We start from the raw sequence: 8,296 nt of genomic DNA on the forward strand, positions 1-8,296 counted from the left end.
GTGTCTTTTTTTTTCACCTCTAGAATTTTTAAATAGCTGGACCAGAGGAGAAGCATGTTTGCAAACATGCCAACAGAATCAATTTTGGATTTTTAATTTGGGGAACTTTTCTCAGATCTGGAAAAATTATTGCAAATCAAGGTTGAAGTACAATCGGCTTGCATATTTACCTTTTGGGGAACACAGCTTAGGATTTCACTTTGATGTTTTTCTATTGTGAGTAGGGACACATATTGACAATGGGGCTATTTCCAAGTCCTCTGTTATCCGCGCACTGCAGGGGGTGTTGATGGGCTCTGTTTTGCTGCATTTTGAGGGGCCTCTTCAGGGAGCTGTGTCCACCTCGCTGCCCATTAGATGACAGCCTAGAGGGAGCTGCAAGTGCGATGCCGCGGAGCGTGACGCCGCCTGGCTTTCTGCGGGCAAAGCAAGCTGGCTGCAAGCTATTCCTTACCCCGGCTGGGCCTTGGCAGAGCCAGCCAGCTGCTAAAGGGCTCAGCTGAGACCTCACTAGAAGAGCTAAGTATGATCAGCCAAAGGCTGTCTGCTGAGCGGAGAGCTTCTGGACGCTGGCCACAGAACAGGAGTGGTCATTAGGCTTCCTCAGCTTCCCTGCACCACCCAGCTCTGGGCACAGCAAGGAGGGGGCGGCTTGTGGGAACTGGGAACTGTTAGTAAAGAAGGAGCAACCAAACACTTGCACGTGCTTCAGAGGATGCCGTCCTGCGCACTGGAACCCTAGAAGTCCAGTGTTGGTTACCGGCACCATGCATGGAAGCGTTGCAGGCGTTCACAAGTCTGTACTGGCCCAGCAGGAAAACTGGGATTGGCCCTGACCACATGGTGCATGTTCAGCGTCCCAGAATCCGATACTCTGAGCTAAGTCACTCGATTGGCTACTCGGGGCACGAATCCTTTTGGGACAGGCTCACCCAACAGGGACCCTCTAGGAGTTCCAGAGAAGTTATTTGCAATACACATAATAAACAAAAGACTAGAATCCAGAATATATAAAAAAAGATTCCTGGGAATCTATAAGAAAAAGATAGCAAAAAATCAATGGAAAAAAAAATCAATCACTAAGAAAAAGACACATGAAAAATGGGCAAAAAGACACGAACAAGCATTTCACAGAAAACACCAATGGCCGATAAACTTCTGAAAAAAGGTTCACCCTCATTAGCAAGCAGGGAAATATAAGTTTTAAAGTCACTATGGGATACTCATTTAGCTGACAAAAAACAGAGCAAAACAATATGATGTGTTGCTGATGTTACGAGGCAAAGAGAACTCTCATATTATGCTGTTCAGAGTGCGAACTGGCACACTTGCATCAGAAAGCAATTCAGCATTAATGAACAAAGGTGAGCAACCCTGCAACTCAGCAATTACACTACAAGGGATATAATTGCAGGAGTTTGTATAGTATCATTATTTATGATGGTAAAAATTTAAAGTAAGCCAGTATGTCCATCTGCAGTGGGTTGGATAAATAAATTTTGGTACATTCACACCACAGAATGCTGTGTGCAGGGAAAAGGAAGAAAGCGCAGTTCCCTGCATCAATATTGGTGAATCTTAAAAATAAGGTAGAAACAGCAAAAAGTTATAGGAGAATGCATCCAGTATGAGTCCATTTATATGAAGTTGAACAACAGACAAAAGTCAACAATATGCTGTTTAGAGATACACACATGTGGGTTGGAACTGAAAGAAAAGTAAAAAATTAAATAACATGAAAATCAAGATAGTGGTTACCCATGGAGGAAGATGGAGAGCGAGAGGGTGTGACAGGGATGAGTATGCAGAGAGTGTCCCAGTCACCAATGATGGCCCATTGTCTACACGGGGTAGTAGCCACATAGGTGTTTGCTTTACTGTTAAACCATGTATTAGACTACATATTGTTCGAACTATAGATGTGTACATATGCACACATGTACATATGCTACAACTGCTCTGTGCATGATGTATTTCAAATTTTTAGAGAAAAGGGAAGAAAAAAAGGGGAAAGAAGAGGAGGAGGAAGATGAGGACAGGAAGACAACAATGAGACAATGACAAAGGAGATGCCAAGAAGGGTTTCGGGTCCCTGTGTGAGGTAAACTCAGCACTGCGTGAACAGTTATCCAAGGGAGTAACAGAGAAACGGCCTCACCGTCTCGCCAGTGTCCGCTCTGGACTCAGACGCATCCCTGACCAGACTGGGCCTTTGTGGTGCTGCACTGCGACCACACACCTCTGCAAACTGTGGGTTCAGGGATGGCTTCCCGCAGAAGATGATGCTCGAGTTGATTCCTTAAGGGTGGAGGAGAGCACGTCCTGTCTAGGGGCACAGAGACTTGTATTATGATGTCATATGACTGTCATTCATTTAATGACTATTTATTGAGATCTTATTAAAAAAAAAGAGACAAGGACATAGAAAGCTATATCTGGAAACAGTGTCATAAGCTTGCACAAATGAAGAAACTGATGTTAGGAAGAATCACTTTCAGTTGTAACAGGATCAAGAGAATCTTAGAGTCACGGTATTTCAGAGCTGGGAAGAGAAGGAAGAAACATCCATGGAGTGTCGTTAGAGTCAGGTTTTGTGTTAGATGTTTCAGCTGTCCAGGTGGGTGGCGAGGGCATTCTAGGTGAAGAGAATGCCTGAACAAGGGACAGAGGAAGAAATTACAGGGCTCATTCGGGGAAGGGGAGTGGTGTGGTTTGGGCAGAGTAAACTAATAATAGGTTAGCATTTATTGCAGGCATTGGAAAAATTTTTTGTAAGGGGCCAGATGGTAAATATTTTAGGCTTTGTGGGCAACATAGTCTCTATTGCAACAACTTAACTCTGCCGCTATAGCAGGAAAGGAGCCATAGACAATATGGGTGTAGCTGCATTCCATTCCAATAAAACTTTATTTATAAAAACAAGTGGTGGGGTGAATTTGGTTCACAAGTCAGGGTTTACAAACTCCTAATTTATTGAATGGTTGCTATGTGACGAGCTCTGTGCTAAGCACTTTATATGCATTATCTTAAAGCAATCATGGGAGCAGGGCACTATGATTACCATTCCCTCTAATTTATAGACATGGAAACCAAGGCTCAGAGAGGTTAAGGTCACTTAGAGGTAGGGTTTGCATCGGAGAGTCTGCCTCCATTGTTCTCTCGGAATCACTGTGCTGCCCTGATAATTAGAGGGATAGGGCCATCATGGGGATCCCTGCTGCCAGGCTAAGAGTCATCATGGCTAGATAATAGAGGGCCCTGGAAGATTCTGAATGGAGAAATGACAGAATCAAAGCTCTTCCACTCCCTGTTCTTCTCAGCCTCATTCTCCAGGGTGACTGTCTGGCGCGGGGGTGGGGTGGGGCTGGGGGGCTGGGACCACATAGTCTGCAGTAAGAGCTCAAACAGTTTCAAATTAATAACCCCAGGGGCAGGTTTTCTGGACTTGCTAAAACAGAAAAACTCCTGTTGGCTCCAGGTGGCTTGTTTGAGTCAGGGGAACCAGTGTTGGCACCGCGACAGCTGCCACCAACGGCAGCTTGTACGTGGCAGCCCTCTCGCTGCAGAGAGCAGTTTGTCAAGCTCGAGGCTTCCAGCTTTCTATCTTCTCAGCCTTCCCAAGCACAAGTATCATGTCACTGCCACGTGGAAGGCCGACACTCTTTTCATTTCACCAGGAGGCAGTCACTTCCTAATCACCCCTGACCCAGAAGACAAGAACTTTTGAGAAAGGGTCCACACTACCACGTGTGAAAATGGGCAAGATAAAAGATGGAGCCAATCATTGCTTGTGTTATGTCCCAATTCACATCTTTAGAGCTGGAAGGGGAGTTTTAGGGACAGATCTTGAAGACATTTATGCTGTGTCATAGGTCAGTGTCTTCTGAAGTGTGTTCCGTAGAACCCCTGCAGTATATTCTTTGGAAAGAGTTCCAGAATTGGTGTTTGGGAAGCCCCACGTACCACACCCGACCTCCTGGAGCCGCGTGATGTACAGCAGCCCTTTAGAAGCTCTGGGAAGTTTTATAATAAAGAAGTATAAACACGTCTTTTAACTCGGCATTCCCAAAGTTAGTCGGCCACACAAAATTCCCACTTCAAGTAATGCCTATAGAAAGTCTGTAGTGCTGGCGTTCCCAGACCTCATTTTGGGAAATAATGTTGCAGGTGATCAGGGTCAAGGGGGTATTTTAGGAAAAGTGGCATCATCGGATAATCTGTGATTTAGAAAACTGACTCGGGCAGCAGAGTAAAAGTTGAGTTAAAGAGAATTAGACTCAAGCTGGGCAAAATGATCTAAAGTCAAGAAAAATAGTCCAGGAAAAAATGAAGAAGCAAAGTATTGAGGGTGGTCACGGAGATGGAGAGAGACAGATTTTGTCCAGACACTTTTCTGAGGTGGGGCAGAGCACACGTGAGGGACTGGATACAGGTGGTGAAGGAGGAGAGATCAGCCTGCCCCAGAGCTTCCCGGTGTGGTTGACCAGATGGATGGCTGTGTCTTGGCCAAGACTGGAAACGCTGAAGGAGAACGTCCAACACGGGCGCCTTTTAAAACAGCAAATGTCAGTGTTAGCCCATCGCCTCTGAGTCCATGCAGTTGATGTCACAGAGCAAGTATGGGCACGGATGACACTGACCCCAGGCTCCGGGATGCAGCAGAGATTTGTAGTTCACGTGTCTGACAGACATCTCTGCTTCTTTTGTGCTTCTCTGTTCAGTTTCTTTCTTTAGCTCGGGGTGCTAAACCTGGCAGGGCATGTTGGCTGGGAACATAAACAAGTCTCTTTCTCGTCAAAATGCCTAATTACAGCCATACATTATGACACAATTGGCCAGCCCGGTCTGTCAGAAAAGCTCACAAACGAGAACAATTATTTTAGGTGGGAATTTCCAGGCTATTTGTGAGGGATTTTTGGAAAGTCACAATGGCTATAGTTTGTCAGAGACGGTAATTAAAAACTGCCTCTGGATGCATCTCAGACTGAAAGATATTTAAAATCAACATAAACATTAGACTGGTATCTCCTCAGTATTGGAAGAAATTATAACAAAAAAAATCATAATGCTGTCCTTATGTTCCCCACTGCAAAGAAATGAAAACTGAAAATTATTAAGAAAAGTATAGCATGACATAAAACACCAAAATCTGAAGACCCTGGTTTTCTGGGTCTGCCACGAGGGAGTCAGTTTATTAGTATCATGGCCATATGTTCTATTGACAGGAAATCAAAGTTCATTTTTATAACCATCATTCTCTAATTCATAAGTTTACTTCTGTAATGTTCTCCATAGATATCCAAATTCTGCCCCATCAACTTAGACATCATTAGTAACGTGTTCATATTTTATTGAGGGTCAATATTAGAAAGAGTTACACGAAGAATATTCCTGTGCCTTCTGTAAAACTCTTGAAGATGCTTTCTTTTGCTTTGTTTCTTCGTAGAAATGTTTGCACAATCACTTCTTTAAAGAATTTGGCACAAGGAAAAAGAAAATTGTTTCCTTTTCCCATCTATAACTGATTGCAGTTTTTTTGTTTTAGTTGTCTCCAAAAAATAACAGTAAATTTAACAATCAATCACAGTAAATATTTTCTATACCACCATTGTCTTGAGTGGGTTCCAGGAAAGAGAGCCCCACAAGATACTCTGTGGTTAGAGTTGGGAAATTCTAGATACCATATTTCTCTTTGAGATTCATGATACATATTAGTCTACTAAGGGTTCAGAAAGTCTGTAGAAAGGAAATCTACGTTATTTTAACCCAATTTTCCCTCTTGTTTATTTGAGGATAGGTTTTTTTTTTTTTTTAAATGTAATACCTATTAACTCTCCTTGGAACTAGTGTTCCATATGATACTTCACTGTAGTAAAATATACATAACATAAAATTTACCGTTTTAACCATTTCAAATGTGCAGCTCAGTGACATTAAGAACATTGGCATTGTAGCACAACTACTACCATCACCCATCCCCAGAACACTTTTTCATTTTCTCAGACTTCTCATTAAGCAATAACTTCTCATTTCCCTCTCCCTCTAGCTCCTGGCAACCACTATTCTACTTCCACACACTACACATTTGGGATATACACATCCAACTGATTGATGTATTTGTGTTGTGGTTTGAACGTGTCTCCTAAAGTCCACAGGTTGGAAACTTAGGCCCCAGCATAACAGTGGGGAAAGGTGGGACTTTTAAGGTGTGAGGGCCCTCATGAATGAACTAATGCTGTTACCGTGCAACAGGGTTAGTTACTGCAGGAGTGGGCTTCTGATAAAAAGGATGAATTCAGCAGCTCCCTCTCTCCTGTGCATGCTCCTCTCCCTCTTTTGCTTCTTACATGGGACAATGCAGCCCCAAGGCCCTCGTCGGTTGCTGGCACCGTGCTTCCAGCCTCTAGAACCATGAGCCAAATAAACTTCTACTGTTTCTAAATTATCCAGTCTCACGTATGCTGTTCTAGCAATACAAGATGGACTAAGACAATTTGTGTTGGCTTCTTTTAATGTGGTTTTGACATTAAAACTTTAATTTCCTTTTTATATTTTTATTATTTTGTTAGCTACCTCAAATCCTCAAACTCTTCTTAAAGACAAGCAGCTTATAAATTATAAGCAAATATTTTATAATTGGAGATTCACAGTACATACTAGTATTGTGAAACCTTTAAGAGGCTTAATAAGGAATTTGAAATATAATACCCTATGAACATCTGTATAACTGTGAATAACGTAATCTCATGATTGCAAGGGGATTCCAGAGGTGTTGCAGCCATACTGAACCATTTATAGGTAACCATGAACATGTTCCCTTGTGTTCCCCATGCTTCAGATGGCATCCTCATTCCTCTGTACAAGCAGAATTCAGCATTCGGTTCTTTTTCATGTTTGAGTATAACCCTATTCGACTTCTCTTTTGCCATATTTCACATTATTATAATTATTTATTCATACAGTTGTGTCCCCCCACTAGACTCTGAGGCTATAAATGGCAGAGAATATTTTATTTATCTCTTTCTGTTGTAGCTAGCAGATGATAGGTGCTCAATAAATGCTCATTAAATGAACTTATAATCTAGCTTAACCATCCATCTCATGCTGGAATAGTTTCTAAGACAGCCCCGTTCCTAATAGGCCACAGACCTGTACTGGTCCATGGCCAGGAGGGTGGGGACCACAGAAGATAAGCACATTTCTTTATTGCTGGGTTTTTACACACTGATGTAAATTTTAAACTTCCGGAGAGAGTTAGAGAGTATGCGGTGTTTTCCAAACTTATCTAACTATTGAACATTGCTTTTGTAGAACATCTGTGAAGATTCTTCCGTGTTGGAGATTGGGTGGAGGGACGAAAGTACCAGGAAACAAAACAATCTGGAAATACTTCCGTCTTTGACTAAACATGAGTTTTCTGTGGAGGAGGCGTACATATGTGCTTTGCAAAATCGTCCGTTTCTAAGCTTTTGTGTTTTCCCTTTAGTCTTCTAGTTAATGTTCCTTTCGAAAAGTTCTATTTCTTGGTTGACTTGGGAAAAAGGAATTTTTTGGTACCAATGCAAAGAAAGCTGGGGACGCAGAGTGCTCTAGAACTAGGACTTGATTTCCAATATGTGCAGGAATCACCCAGGGAGGAGAGGGGAGGCCGGGGAGGGCCTCACCTTCAGGGAGATTTTGATTTAGCGGATCAACGGCAGGAGAAGGAAACTGTATTTTTAATAACAGGTCAACCTGCGAGCCTGTGCGCTGGGATTAAACACACAGATGACAGTAATTGTCTCATGGAGAATTAGCAAGAGCCAGATGGGCCGGGACAGAGTGCTGGACAGAACACGTGGGTGCTGAGGACCAGTGCCTGCTGAGCCACCAGAGCCTGCGGCAGAGGGAAAATCAGTAACACCGGTGCCATCTTTATTTAAAATTGTGCTATGTTGTTCATAGCAGGGTTTTTTTGCGTTACCATATTTATCTTAATTACTGAGATTTTTGGTGCCCCCTTAAATTTTGAGTACAAAGTGAGTGCCTTACCTAGCCCTGACCCTAGAAGTTTCTGGCTTTCCTGGAAATTTCCAAGAATAGTTATCTGTTTGCAGGACGTGAGTTTGCACCATTAGAGCGGAATTCCCCTCCTAGGTCCTCTTCACCTCCTTGAAAACTGTGAGCGTCGCTTCCATTATTGCAATGGTCACTTGAGGAGAGCAGGAAAGTTCTACCCAGCAGCGTCTGGGAACTCGGCCTGCGTCCATCGGACTGGAAAACACTTCACGGCTCGATCGAGCTGCTGGGTCAGGCT

This window comes from Propithecus coquereli, unplaced genomic scaffold, assembly GCF_000956105.1.
Source record: "Propithecus coquereli isolate 6110/MARCELLA unplaced genomic scaffold, Pcoq_1.0 Scaffold75, whole genome shotgun sequence".
Lineage (NCBI taxonomy): Eukaryota > Metazoa > Chordata > Mammalia > Primates > Indriidae > Propithecus > Propithecus coquereli.